Raw genomic sequence first — 14873 nt, 5'->3', positions numbered from 1 at the left:
AATGAAGAGCTTATATATTCCCTGTGCTTAACATTATATGATGATTTTTTGGATGGACGCTACTTATGTTATATTGTGTGTTGCGTGGATGCAAATTTTGGATTCTCACATTCCTCCAGTGCAACAACGTGTCCCCAAGTAGAGCCAGATGTTGACCACTACGTGTCAATGACCCATAGCAGTACACCCCCTTTTTTTGCAAAAGGGATAGTGCCTGATCGATGTGTCTATGTCGTCCAGCTATCATCATCAGTTTGATCTTCATGTTATAATGTAAACCCATTCTGCATGTATATGATGTAAATAATCTCAGTAGATCTATGTCATGTAAGTAATTGCCTAGGTAAACTTAATTTTTTGGTGACAACCTACATTCTGGGAGGTTTTTTGTCTCATCGATCCATTCTCGGATGGTCGGTAGAGTTTTCTTTCAGTCTTACCCTAAGGCCGGAATGTATTTTGTCACTAGGATCTTAGGCGAGTCCTAGCGTTATAGATCGAGTCTATATAAAAGTGTTTTGGGAATAATCCTAACTATTTGGTTAGGTTATTTTATTACAAATTGCTTGGTTTATTGGATTATATTTGTGTCGCAGAAATGGGTAGTCCGTGAGGGTCTTTTTGAAATGGATTTCCCCCTTATGATGTAAAAATATGAAAATTATGATGTAAAGTGTCTTAAGGGTTGAAAAAAATAATTTTTCCCCTCATAGGTTAATTAATTAAATTTTCTGGCCAAAAAATTAATTAAAATCCTAAGCAAAAAATTTAATTAAAAATAGGTCCCAAGTAAATTTAAATTCTCCAAAGGCAAAATTCGTCGGTCCTTGAAATTCAAATTTTAAAAGGTTCGGGGACTACGGTAAATCAATTAGTTTGCTAAATTTTAAGTCTTTGGTCCCTGGGGTTAAATCAAAGTCAAAATTTTGAGGAAATTAATTCAAAAATTTAATTTTTGAATTTATTAAAATGCATTTAATTGAAAAATAAAATTTCCTCGAGAATTTAAAATTTCGACAGATGAGATTAAAAGAAATTTTGATCCTCATCAACCATCGAGATTGCTTTGACAATGATCACTCGAACTAGCCGTTGGAAGATTTAACTTTAAATAGGAAGTCATTTGTCAGTGAATTCATCCGATCTCTGGATCGTGTACTAAGATCTAAAGCTCTCTTGTATATTTTTTGAATTAATGCAAAAGTCTTTGGACTTTCAATGTCTTGTCGTGTTCCTCTTCATGAATTTATGGAAACATTGTTTAATTTCTGCTTAATATTATATGAAAACTATCAATCAATAGCTCTCTTAGAATAATCTGAATATAGGTGTCTTATTCAGTTTGTTGGATCTAGGGTAACATTTTTAATTTTGATTGAAGTAGCAGGTATCTCTATCTCTTCATAATTTTATTGTTGTTCTATTTCTCTGCTTGATTTGATGGTTGATCTAGTGTTTGCAGAAGATCTCTTAGGTTCTCAATGAGCGTTTGGGGATAATCTTCGGTCGGACCAGCCAAGTCTCAACACATATTTTCTGAAGAGCCTACTTCATATAAGCCTCAGGATTTATCTAACGATAATATTTTTTCTGCAGGGTGTTTTGGGCTAGTACTTTTCTAAAATTTCAAAATCTTTTACATATTTTGCGGAATTTCTGATAGATCTGTCTATTAAGAGCCTTAGATTATCAGATCTGGGAGCGAAGTTGGACTCATACTCCTTAGATCTGATAGATCTGTAAATTATTTGTATAGATCTGTTATTTAATTGTGTAGATCTAAAATTTTGTAACATAATTTTAAATTTTAACACTTGGGTTTTTGGGATTTTCTCTATTTTTGTACATATTGGGTATTGGGTTTTTCTGAATACCTCTCTATTCAGAAACAGGTATTTAGAAAACTTGTCCCACGAAACCTTCTGTGGCGACTCTTAAGCTCAACACTGGCCCTTCTACCCTCTACATCAGCCTTTTGCTGCATCGCGTCAGCTCCAGGACCCTTTGGGTCACTCCCTGTGCCCTCTCTATGGATGACGCAGTCCCTTTGGGCTATATGTTGTCTCTGTTGGGCTTTGCGTGGCCTGCTTTGGCTGCTGCTTTCGCTCTCTACTTCTGCGTTGGTCTCTTGGCACTCTCTGCCTCTCTGCCCAGTACTCACTACCCCTCGTTGTTGATCACTGATTCACTTTTGCTTAGCAACCCCGCTTTAGCAAAATGAATGACTGATCACTCTGGTGTGTTTTCCAACTGACCCTCAAGCCTCTTCTTATACTTTTCTCGTTGGTCCTTCAATAGCCGAGATTAAATCTCTAATCAACGGCTAAGATTAGATTTGGCTTGATCCATGACTTTTCTAACCTTCTAACCCAGTTTTATATGAATAACCATTAATATTTTATTTTTCCTAAGTTTAGACTTAGGAGTTCCATTAAAAATATTAATTCTTTTAATATCTCCAGAACTAGGTACAATTTGTCTAAACCATTTCTGGGTCTTGCAGATCTCATGTGTTTTAGCCTCTCCACCAATTTTCATGGCTAGAGCACATCCGATGCTACTCCAAATCAACAATCCATTTATGAGGGAAAGAATGTCATTTATAACTTGCTTGTGGGTGATAGGCCTGACATTGAGGTGGCCATACTCCTATGGATGGAACTTCTTTCCCTTGCTATTGCTATGATTGTGTTGCTAAAATATACAAGGATGGTGAAAGCCATATTATTAGACTCGGATGAGTCAACTTAGCTTGCCAGATTTAGATGGCTTTTTGGGCCAAAACCAGTCCAACTTAGATGCCAACTGCTCGAGAGCTTGAGTCAACATTTGATTCAGTCAAGTCACCTTCACATGGATGAGTTAGAAAAATATGACTTGGTCAAGTCTGTTTAGTTGATGCATCAACGTAATTAAAAAAATAAAAAAATGAAGGAAAAAATAGAATAATAAAACAATAAGCTCTTTATAGGTATAGAAGAGGGAGAGCCTTGGATGTTAATTCCTAAAATTGATGGATATATTTATCATTACTTTATTTAAACTATATTTCAATGTTACAAGTTAAATGAATAACCCCATTCTAGGAGGTTTTCTGGTTGAATCAATTCCATCAGACCTCACATAGAGAGAGTGTGGATATATTTTTGGCTTTCAACATATATGCAAAGCAAAGCCTTGTAAACCCTAAACTCATTTATCTTGTGATGTAAGATTAGATGGACTGATACACCTTGTAAATCCTAGAGGATGATGTCTGTTAGATAGACTTGGGGTCATTTAATCCATTGGAGGTGGTTGAGTCAAGTGTTGGACCTTGAGGGGCACCCCTCAAGTGGGGAGCACATCCAGTGCAAACTTTTATCTAGAGGGCATTCTGGAGGATTCAACATATGCTAATGATATTGATGAGTCACGAGTCATGAATCTTGAAAATTTTGAGAAATCTTTGATCAATGCAAATTCAAAAATTTCACCTCAAGAGTCAACCTTGAGGTTTCCTAGATCAATTTCCTGTGAAGTTTCAGCCTTAGTGTTGATTCTGAATTTTTGAATCATAAAATATAGCATTATATATGTTTCATGTATGTCCAACCAAATAATTAATGAAGCCCAAGAAAATAAACACTGTACGAACTTCAAGGGAGTTATGTTCCATCCCTTAGGGCACATTCCTAAAGATATAACAGATCTGAAAATAACTTACTAACAGGTTTGTTACAGATACAATTTTTCCGTCTACGCTTCCATACACTTGTTTCAGTTTTATCACTCAACAAAATATGTTAACTGTTTATGATAAATCAATATGCCAAGCAGCATTATAAAATATTTGTTCACCATGGGAAATATGCTGAAAATCAGATCTACAAGTACACAATGTTTGGAGTCTAGGCAGCAAAGTGTGCATAAGAATTATGTTTGATGTACATATGGACAACTTATCACAAGGTCCACGATAGTTCTTCAACCTTATCACAAGCTAGGACTCTCAAGTTCCTCCAAACCCTAGCTAGGGCATCCACCATTAATAGCAAACCCTAACCAACAATACAAATGCCTAGCAAGACATCCCACCAAGTTATCTAGTCACACCAAAGACTCCACAACAAGCTAGCATCAATACTAACATTTTCATCCTTGTTCTTTCACCAATCTTGCCTCACACAAGCTTTCACCTTTGATCTTTCATCAAGCTATCCTCACACAAGCTCTCCAAGCAAAACGTTCCAGGTCTTTCTACAATTTCTTTTCCACAAACCCTTGGTCCTTCAAATTTCCTTTAGGTTTTGCCTCACATAAATCGTAGTGCCTTTCTCCCTTGGGTAAGACAAGTCCACCCTCAAGATACAAATGATGTAATGAACTCTTGCATGCTTACTACATGAATACTACAACTAAGGTTTATATCTTCCCAAATGTGCCCAAGTAAAACAAGCATAAACACCCAATTACATAATGAAAAATCATAACTTTGGGATTGGATGGCCCACCTTCAAACTTACAATCCTAACAAATGAGCGAGAGTACACAATGGTTGGCTCAAGTGGCAGATAAAAAGTAGCATGTAAAAGCTATTAGGTGGCTGGCAAAGGGTTGCTGACTGTCAATTGAAGACAAATCTAGGAGAAAAAATATCCTATGGGGTCACCCACTGGTGGTGAATAGCAGGTACATAAGCAACCTAATCTTTTCCTCAAGATAAGGTTTCCAAGTGAAGCACTCTCTCTTCAAGCTGTACATGTGTGAAGTTAAGTCTCCTCATGTGGTGTACCCTCAAGCATAGGCTCCAAGTGTCAAGTGCTCCTCATTTCAAGGCTTCTTGCTCTCCAATACAAGTATTCATTCCTCCAGTGCTCCTTGTAAACATATGTGTTCCAGGTCTACATACAACTCTAAGCAATGCACCCTCAACCCTATTGTTGTCAAGTCAAGCACTTGTCCTCTTAAGGCATGCCAAGTGGTCCCAACGTCCCTAGAGCTGAGGGCCCTCCTTTTTAGTGGGAAATGCTCCTCCTCCAAGGTAGATCGAATGACTCCCTATCTTACCTTCCCAAAGACTCGCTTTCCTCTTCCACTCTTGGATTCAGCGCCTGTGTTGCTTCTCAAGCAATCTTTTTGGTGGTTATTATATTATTTATTATACTTTGGTTGTATAATAGTTAAGCATAACATAAAAACCTAGCCTGCCTGCCATTTGGACTCATGACCATTCACTAGTGGGGCCTTTGACTTGGGCTTCATTTTTTATATTTTTTTGTATATATTGGGGTTTTGGAAAATTTTCTCTTCATTTGTACAGGTGAAATACTTCAAGGATCATGGAAGAAATTGCCATTGGCGACCTCAAAAAACCTAGACGTCTAGGGTGTGAGGCTGAATTTCCTGAAGGACGTTAGCCATTTTTGGCTCATTTCTAGAGAGTTGTATTTGTACGAAGGCTAGATCTGGGCTAATTGGGCAGCCGCATCCCTAAAGAGGCTAAATTAGCCTAGCCACATCCAACTTTGTTTTTGCAGGCCTAAACAAAATTTATCTAAGGGTTTTTGGCAATATTTTCTAGTGAAAAGGAAGAGGTTTGAAGCATTTAGGCCAAACATTGCTATAGGGCCTTGAGGGTTGGTTCTCTTCCCCAATCATCTCTTGCTAATTGATTTCTCCTTTTTTGCAGCTAAAACAACTCACTGTATGACTGTCATAAATGCTAGATCAGATTTGAAGTTGATCATATTGTGGTATACTTACATCATAATCGTTCTAAAGAGATCCTAAATAACAACAAGACTTGTCACAAATGTTTGGTTGTCACCTTACGTAATTTTGATGACTGATTGAGTCTATTAAAAGACTAACATTATCATTGCAGAACTCTGATACAAGTTTGCAGCATTTTGATCTTTCCTTGCAGTGATTGTGCAGTGGCATCTTTACATTGTTTCTAGCACATAAGCTTGGATTTTGTTATTGGCAGTATTCCTAGCATCCTGGTGATGCCTTTTGTGCCTTGATTTTCTAACTTGCTTGTGATTCTGGGAGGTCTGATATACTGCTTCTAGGATATGATATAAGTTTGCAGAGGTTTGATTTCACTCTACAGTGGTGTTCTTAAAATCATTATTCGCATAAATCTCTTCCCTTTGCCTTGAGGATAGCCTAGATTTATCATTTGCATTATTGGGCTTGCATTGCTTGGCTTTCCTTACAGTTTTTGAAGGACTTTTATGTTAAATTAGAAGTCTGATATATGCATCATTAAATCTGATCATTAATATAGCAGTGGTAAAAATTGGATTCTAGAGTCTCTAAAATTCATAAAGAAATAAATCTAATTTACAGGGACTCTTGTTTGAAGGATTGCAGTGAATTTTGGAGGATTGTTTAGGTCTGATATATCACCTACAGCAGTGATATGAACACCTAACAGGGACATAATAAGCAATCTACAGTCATACCTTCTCATAGGCATATATCTTGCATTGTTGGATTACTTCTCTAATAGGGATTGTATGACATCTATTGTGATTTGTGGAAGGACTTCCATACCAATCTGAGCTCTGATATAAACACTGTAAGGGAGAGCCCTTCTTGGGCATGTTACAAATGTATTTAAGTCTATAGGATTGTCTAATTGCCCTCCAAGACAAGCACATGTTTCTCCTCTTTTAGTCGGCCTCAAGATGAAGTGAAACTCATGTCGGCTAACTTATTTTGAAGACACATCCCCTCAATAGATCATGTTGGCTTATTTATGTAGACGAACAACTATATATATGCAAGTATGATCTTCACATTTCCACAGTCATAAATTTGGATATCTCTCTGAAATTCGGATAGGATTACAGTCAGTAAGTTTAGATACTTCGAAAGTTCGGATGTCAAAGGAAATCGGATAGGGATGAAGGAGCAGCGAAGAGCTTTAGGGCTAGACACAGTTGCAGTGACAAGGAACAGAAAGAAGTTTGGATCTCTCTGATTTGGATCACAGTTACAGTGACTAGTAAAGATACAAGTTCAGTCTCAATACTACAGTCTACAGCAGAAGCACACAGTTCGGTCTAAGGCATAGAGATTATAGTTTGGTGCTATGAAGGAGCTACAGTTCTGAGATCTATCACAGTGTTTAGGTGCTGCTACAGTGATCACATTTTGGTGACATCACATTGATGTGTTTCGGTGCTATCTCTAGTGTATCTATAGTTTTTTGAGGAGATAAACTCAGTGCTAAGAAGGTCAAAGTAGAGGAGGAGTCAAGAAGAAGAAAAGAGAAGAAAGAGAACTAGTGTCTTGGTTTTGGAGTGGCTAATAAGACAAGGGTCTTGGTCTTGGTCTTGGTATTAGTCAATTGGAATTTCTATAAAAAGAATTTTGTGCATGGGTTGGTCAAACTCCAAAAATATGCTATAAGGGCCTGAGGTGGGCTCCCAATGTTTAAGATCCAAACTCATACTAATCTGCTTGAATCCATCCAAACCTGTTCGAAGTTTGATTTACCCCTAACTGTTGTAAATGGTCTGTGATCCAAATTATCTAAATGAGGGCATGCGTGGATGGGTGATACTACAAAAATAAGCTAGGAAGGGCCTGAGCTGGGCTCCCAACGTTCAAGATCCAAACTCATAGCAATCTACTTGAATCATCCGAACCTGTTTTGTCCCTAACTGTTGTGAATGATCTGTGTACAAATTATATGTGTGCCATGAGTGTCTGGATCACTACATTCTTCAAGATTAGTTGGCTTGGGTCAATCTACTTATGAATGACCTGTTGAGGTCTTTGACATGAGTTATCATTAAATTTCTCTTTGATTAGGACATATCCTATAGGCTTTCTGATTAGAGATGCCTTACGCAATCCCTTGCTACACATTCTATCACTTCTCCCATTAACTTTTTTAGTGATTCAATGACATTAATATATTTGTTCATTTTTTCCTTCTCTACCTGCCATTGCATTTAGTTTTTTGGTGGACAATTGATGGAGCTTATTTATATAGAAGTATCTGATGGGCTAACACGTTATTGCGAGTTGCAACTATGAAACAAGCAATTTTAAAAGCCTCAAGTTGATTACATGTTAGAAGTTATTTAATGTCTTTTTTTCCCATTGACTATAGTGAAATTTCTTTTATAATTAGCCTCAAGTTGATTACATGTTAGAAGTTATTTAATGTCTTTTTTTCCCATTGACTATAGTGAAATTTCTTTTATAATTATCATAGGTGAGCGCAAGGACCAAAAGACACTTGATAAATTGCGTGCTGAAAGACAAGCTAAAATTGATGAACATTATCATTGCAGAACTCTGATACAAGCTTGCAGCAGTTTGATCTTTCCTTGCAGTGACTGTGCAGTGGCATCTTTGCATTGTTTCTAACGCATAAGCTTGGATTTTTTTATTGCAAGTATTCCTAGCATCTTGGTGATGCCTTTTATGCCTTGATCTTCTAACTTGCTTGTGATTCTGGGAGGTCTGTTATACTGCTTTTAGGATCGGATATAAGTTTGCAGAGGTTTGATTTCACTCTACAGTGGTGTTCTTAAGATCATAGTGTTCTTAAGATCATAATTCGCATAAATCTCTTCCCTTTGCCTTGAGGATAGACTAGTTTTATCATTTGCATTATTGGGCTTGCATTGCTTGGATTTCCTTACAACTTTTGAAGGATTGTTATGTTAAATTAGAAGTCTTATATATGCATTGTTAAATCTGATCATTAATATAGCAGTGGTAAAAATTGGCTTCTAGAGTCTCTAAAATTCATAAAGAAATAAATCTAATTTACAGGGACTCTTGTTTGAAGGATTGTGAATTTTGGAGGATTGTTTAGGTATGATATATCACCTACAGCAGTGATATAAACACCTAACAGGGACATAATAAGCAATCTACAGTCATACCTTCTCATTGGCATTTATCTTGCGTTGTTGGGTTACTTCAGTTATAGGGATTGTATGACATCTCTTGTGATTTGTATAAGGACTGCCATACCAATCTGAGGTCTGATATAAACACTGTAAGGTCTGATCATATGTTGAAAAGTATAACTAGGTTCGGTCTTTATAATGACATGTAAAATTGATTTTTGTAAATGATGTAAAGAAGAAAATTAAAATCATCATTATGCTTGCTTCATGGGTTTCATGAGCAAGGAATTTTATTTTTAGATGGCTCCCATTGAGAGCCTTTAGAATTTGTCATAAAAGTCAGAGTCAATATCATGTATGGAGAGCCCTTCTTGGGCATGTTACAAATGTATTTAAGTCTATAGGATTGTCTAATTTCCCTTGAAGACAAGCACATGTTTCTCCTCTTCTAGTTGGCCTCAAGATGAAGTGAAACTCATTATGGCTCATTTATTTTGAAGACACATCCCCTCAGTAGATCATGTCGGCTTATTTATGTAGACAAACAACTATATATATGCAAGTATGATCTTCACATTTCCACAATCAGAAATTCGGATATCTCTTTGAAGTTCGAATAGGATTACAGTTAGTAAGTTTGATGTCAATGGAACTCGGATAGGGATGAAGGAGCAGCGAAGAGCTTTAGGGCTGGACACAGTTGCAGTGACAAGGAACAAAAAGAAGTTTGGATCTCTCTGATTCAGATCACAGTTACAGTTACTAGTAAAGATACAAGTTCAGTCTCAATACTACAACAGAGGCACACAGTTCGGTCTAAGGCATAGAGATTATAGTTCGGTGCTATGAAGGAGCTACAATTATGAGATCTATCACAGTGTTTTGGTGTTGCTACAGTGATCACATTTTGGTGACATCACATTGATGTGTTTTGGTGCTATCTCAAGTGTATCTACAGTTCGTTGAGGAGATAATCTCATTGCTAAGAAGGTCAAAGTAGAAGAGGAGTCAAGAAGAAGAAAAGAGCAGAAAGAGAACTAGTGTCTTGGTCTTGGAGTGGCTAATATGGGTCTTGGTATTCGTCAATTGGAATTTCTATAAGAACAATTTTGTGCATTGGTGGGTCAAACTCCAAAAGTATGCTAGGAAGGGCCTGAGGTGGGCTCCCAATGTTTAAGATCCAAACTCATACTAATCTACTTGAATCCATCCAAACCTGTTCGAAGTTTGTAAATGGTCTGTGATCCAAATTGTCTAAATGAGGGTATGCGTGGATGGGTCAGACTTCGAAAATAAACTAGGAAGGGCCTGAGTTGGGTTCCCAATGTTCAAGATCCAAACTCATACCGATCTACTTGAATCATCCGAACTTGTTTTGTCCCTAACTCTCCTAATTGTTGTAAATGGTCTATGATCCAAATTGTCTAAATGAGGGCATGCGTGGATGGGTCAGACTTTGAAAATAAGCTAGGAAGGGCCTGAGTTGGGTTCCCAATCTTCAAGATCTAAACTCATACCTATCTACTTGAATCATCCGAACTTGTTTTGTCCCTAACTCTTGTGAATGATCTGTGTATAAATTATCCAAATGTGTGCCATGAGTGTCTGGATCACTACATTGTTCAAGATTAGTTTGCTTGGGTCAATCTACTTATGAATGGCCTGTTGAGGGCTTTGACATGAGTTATCATTAAATTTCTCTTTGACTAGGACATAGCCTATAGGCTACACTTTTTCTCACTTTGTCTCCCATTAACTCTTTTAGTCATTCAATGACATTAATATATTTGTTCTTTTTTTCCTTCTCTACTCGCCATTACATTTAGTTTTTTGGTGGACAATTGATGGAGCTTATTTATATACAAGTATTTGATGGGCTAACACACTATTGTGAGTTGCAACTATGAAACAACCAATTTTAAAATCCTCAAGTTGATTACATGTTACAAGTTATTTAATGTTTTTTTTTTCCCATTGACTATAGTGAAATTTCTTTTATAATTATCATAGGTGAGTGCAAGGACCAAAAGACTCTTGATAAATTGCGTGCTGAAAGACAAGTTAAAATTGATGAACTTAAAGAGCGAACAAACTATTATCTGACTCAGTAGCTTATTCACTAGCCTAACTATTGCAAAGGATTCAAACTTGATCTTTACAAACAAGTGCATTTATGCAAACTACAAATGTAATATTGGATAGGCAGACCCATCCATCAAAAGGATAAAGTGCACACAAGAGTGTAGCTTTAACAAGTCATCAAGATTCTTTATCAAAGGTAGGTGATGCTACCACAGTTGAAGTAAAAAGCTTGCAAGTGACCACCTCAACAATGTCATTAAGTTCTCCCTCTAGATAATCACTAACATGTGTAAAAGAGAATTGTTGTAAAGATGGACAAACCTCCATAATTCGCAGCCTCTGATATTCATCCTTCAACTCAGTTAGAATATATTCAACACCCAAATGCCACTGGAAAACTTATATCAATTCCTCAATCAACAGTTCCACATGTAGTCACCCAAAGACATGCCAACATGCAGGGTAACATGATCACCACTCATCAACTTCAAGGCTCACGGGATGTAGCTGTTGTAGGGAAAATAAAACTAAGTTGCCATTCAACGACACCGTTTACAATTTCTTCCTTAAATTATGCTATAGGAAGGGAAACTAAGACGCAAGGCTCTCTCACTCGCTCAAACTGACTTTTTAGTCGAATCAATTATCAAAATGCTTTAGTTGTCTTAAGGAGTGGGTGATAGAAATCATTTCAATAAACAAATTTTGAATTCCAAATTAATGTAGTTTTGGCCTCATACTAGTGAGAGACTCTTAGCCTTGCAAGTTGTTGCCATGTATAAGAGTTTGGGTGAATTTGGAAGGTCTGGAAATTTAAACTCTCAACAGATTCCTTCGAGGAGAAATCTTGAGCATGTGTTCCCTGGCTCAAGATTAGCACCAATAATTACCAGCCACACTAGTCAGTCAAACATGAAAGACGTTGAATTTGCAGTAACTGTGTGAACCCCAACAACTGTGTCATTGCTAATGATGGAGGGCCACATTGCATATCAACACCACTACTATTTATCTAAAGTAAACATTGGAGCTCCAGTTGCAATTCTTCCTAGTAAACGTAAAAAACAAGTGTCACAACTCATTTTATGGCATGTACATATTACTCAAGCTTGAGGGCATCTTCCCACTACAAGGTTTTGAGCTACTACCTAGCAAATTCACTTCTTTTTTTGTTGTTAGTATTTTGTGAATTTATATCAATGGTGTTCATTTTGTTTATTCCTTGTAGTTTGAAATGGTTTATGTTTCTTTATGAAGACTAAGCCAATGTTTATGCTAGGGGAAAAAGTTTTAATTATTGTTGACCATTTATTTTCAATGATGTTGTGCTAGCATGGGCATCTGCAACAAACTGCTTGACAGAAAAGGTTTGGTTATATTTAAGGTCTTCCTATGACTATTTTACTAGTAGTTAAATAATAAAAAGCATCCTTTCAAATTTGAAGACATCATATGAATATATTTATTCTTCCTGAACCCAAATTATTCCTATGTTGGCTACAGGAGAAAGATGAGATTGATAACCAAGAAGGGGAAGGATCAATACCTCGAGTAAAGAGAAGGTTAAATCTGACAATTTAGCTGATGTAGCAACTAATTCCTCCAATATCTAATTCAATTGTTCATGGAAAAACACGTGTGGAATATGAGAATGCAACATATACTCTTGCTAAAACAGCCTTGCGAGATGCATGCGAGTTAGCTTCCACCTCTAATAAAGATATGGAAAAGAAAGCTAAAAATGAAAGTTGTATGTATCTAGTTGGCTTCACTTAGAATAATCAATCAACTTTATTTCAATTAGGATTTTGTTAGTTCTACCTATAGTTTTATATCCAGTCTATTGTTTTGTAATATTGACCATCTCTATTAAGTTGCTTTTTCTATCTGAAATATTCAAGTTTTCCTTTTAACATGAAGTCTTTTGAGAAATATTGTACACAATTTTTTACTTATTTGCTTGAATTGTCTATCTCATGGTCAAACTATATTTTTTCAGTACTAGAAGCATTTGATGAAAATCAATGAAATTCACTGCTTCATTTGGCAAGGCCTTCGGGTAGCTTCAGAAACATAAAAGATTGAATGTGAACTATGTTTTGAGGATATCAGAAAGCTTCATGGATAGAGCAAAGAATTTGGAAGATGAGTTCTCCAGGTAGTATTGCTCTTTGAACAAGATCACTAGTCGTAGTGGTTTGTCAATATTTTTAGTTGTTTATCAAGCTTCAACAAAAAGCTTATCCTTTTTTTTATTGATTATTTCTACTTCTTGTCGTTTCTTGAAGTTTTTGTGCTAACTAGTCTGAACTAATTGAGCATCAAACATTGGTGGTATTGTTGTAATATGTTAAATTCTTGTTTGTATTGAATCAATTATTTGTTGTAAAAGATTAATCAATGTGTTATATCTTGGAAATTACAAGTATGGTAAATATGGGAAAACTTGTGGTGCTTTGCATTTAAATTTGTAAAACAGATCAAAACTATTATTTTATCTTTTCATTATAATGATCATTGATGTTTTGAGTTTGAGTGATTGAGGATAGCCACAGGTGTTCTCTAAAATTGGAAGTTTGGTGTTGGAATTCAGTGTGGATTTTCCATTCAAGAATCATATAGCAACTGGAATTTGAAAGCTACATTCCAAAATAATCCTATTTGGGGGATTACTAGTGTTGATTGCTACATATTTTCGTTGTTGGAAATTTGCTCCAAATCATAGCTAATATATTGTACCATAGGTCAGGAACACAATGGGAATGGAATTGTCTTTCCAATTTATCCACTTATACTATAGTGATCCATAAATATAAGTGAAACATTAATAATTTGATATAGACTTGTTGGTTTATTCATATGTGATAATGAACCCAAATAGTACTTCTTATTTGAAGAAATGATGATCAAACTTGGGCATTCTTGACATCATCGACCTCCAGCCCTGGACTTATTCACTTAGCTTTCTACATTATCTGGTTATATTCATGTATACGAGGATATTCTATTATTGTATCATTTTTACTTCATTTCATTTTATTCTAGACTTAGCTTTGGCATCTGTTTAGTATCACTTTGTGAGGGATATGGTTGAGGACAAAAAGGTGTTACTGGTAAAGGTGGACACTCTGAGGAATGTTGTTAATGCATTGACGAAGTCTATGAGTACTGAGAAGTTTTATCGGTGTAGAAAAACAATGGGTGTTGCAGGGTTGGACCAATGACTAAGCTCTCTTGTGACCCTTTGTGTAGAAAGAAAACAAGTGGGAGAATTTTGGGTATGTGTTATATTATTTCCACGACTGGCCTTGGAATAATTTTTTTGGGATTCGGGGAAAAAAATTGGGCGGTTTTGCACATGATTTTCGCACATGGTTTTGGGCATGAACATTTTATGCTCGTGGTATTTTGTAGATTCGGTCAAAGGAACTACAGTTATGTTCTAATCCAAGGTTAGTGGATTAGGGTTTATGAATGCTTCTCCATGTATATATATGTATTGTAACATTGAAAGAAATATAATGAAAAATCAATCTAGTAGTCCTAGTTTTGGGATCCAGGGGAAAATATTTGTGTATATATGTTTTATGTTCTTGCCATTGTATATTTTTATGTTTAAAGAATTTGTTTGCAAGTAATTTCTATACAGGGTTAAAACCTACATTGTGGAAAGAATCGGGATGTCCTAAGATCTCAACTTTCTCGTGGTTGATTGCATGGGGACGTTCTTTAACCTGGGATCGTCGTAGAAGGAAGGGATTTGAGGGTCCATCGTATTGTGCTCTTCGTCTCCAAGCGGAAGAAACTGCAGAGCATCTCCTAATCACTTGCCCTTACGCCAGGGATTTGTGGGCTTTTGTTCAACAAGTTTTTAGGTGTACCTTACCTAGTAGCATGAATATTAAATCATGGATAGAACAATGGTGT

At 36.3% G+C, this 14873-nt stretch overlaps 1 long non-coding RNA gene across 9 annotated transcripts in view; it reads left to right on the top strand.

Moving 5' to 3' along the window:
• LOC149247973 (uncharacterized) overlaps positions 1-14873 on the top strand; it is a 216217-nt gene that overhangs the window by 186282 nt on the left and 15062 nt on the right. For 4 of the 9 annotated variants that reach the window (XR_016265689.1, XR_016265693.1, XR_016265688.1 and 1 more), the window contains one exon: positions 8219-8451. The exons of 3 other annotated variants lie outside the window; for them this stretch is intronic. This is a non-coding gene — a long non-coding RNA (uncharacterized LOC149247973). Of the gene's footprint in view, positions 1-8218; positions 8452-12449; positions 12763-14873 lie in introns of those variants that run through there. 2 more of the 9 variants (XR_016265691.1, XR_016265686.1) reach the window with 1 other exon arrangement.

The sequence above is a fragment of the Pinus tabuliformis genome, chromosome 7 (genome assembly GCF_031772625.1).
Source record: "Pinus tabuliformis cultivar Carrire ecotype Pingquan chromosome 7, CPIR1, whole genome shotgun sequence".
In the NCBI taxonomy this organism is placed as follows: Eukaryota; Viridiplantae; Streptophyta; class Pinopsida; order Pinales; family Pinaceae; genus Pinus; species Pinus tabuliformis.
Note: the sequence above shows the minus strand (reverse complement) of the source record. Positions and strands in the feature narration are given on the sequence as shown.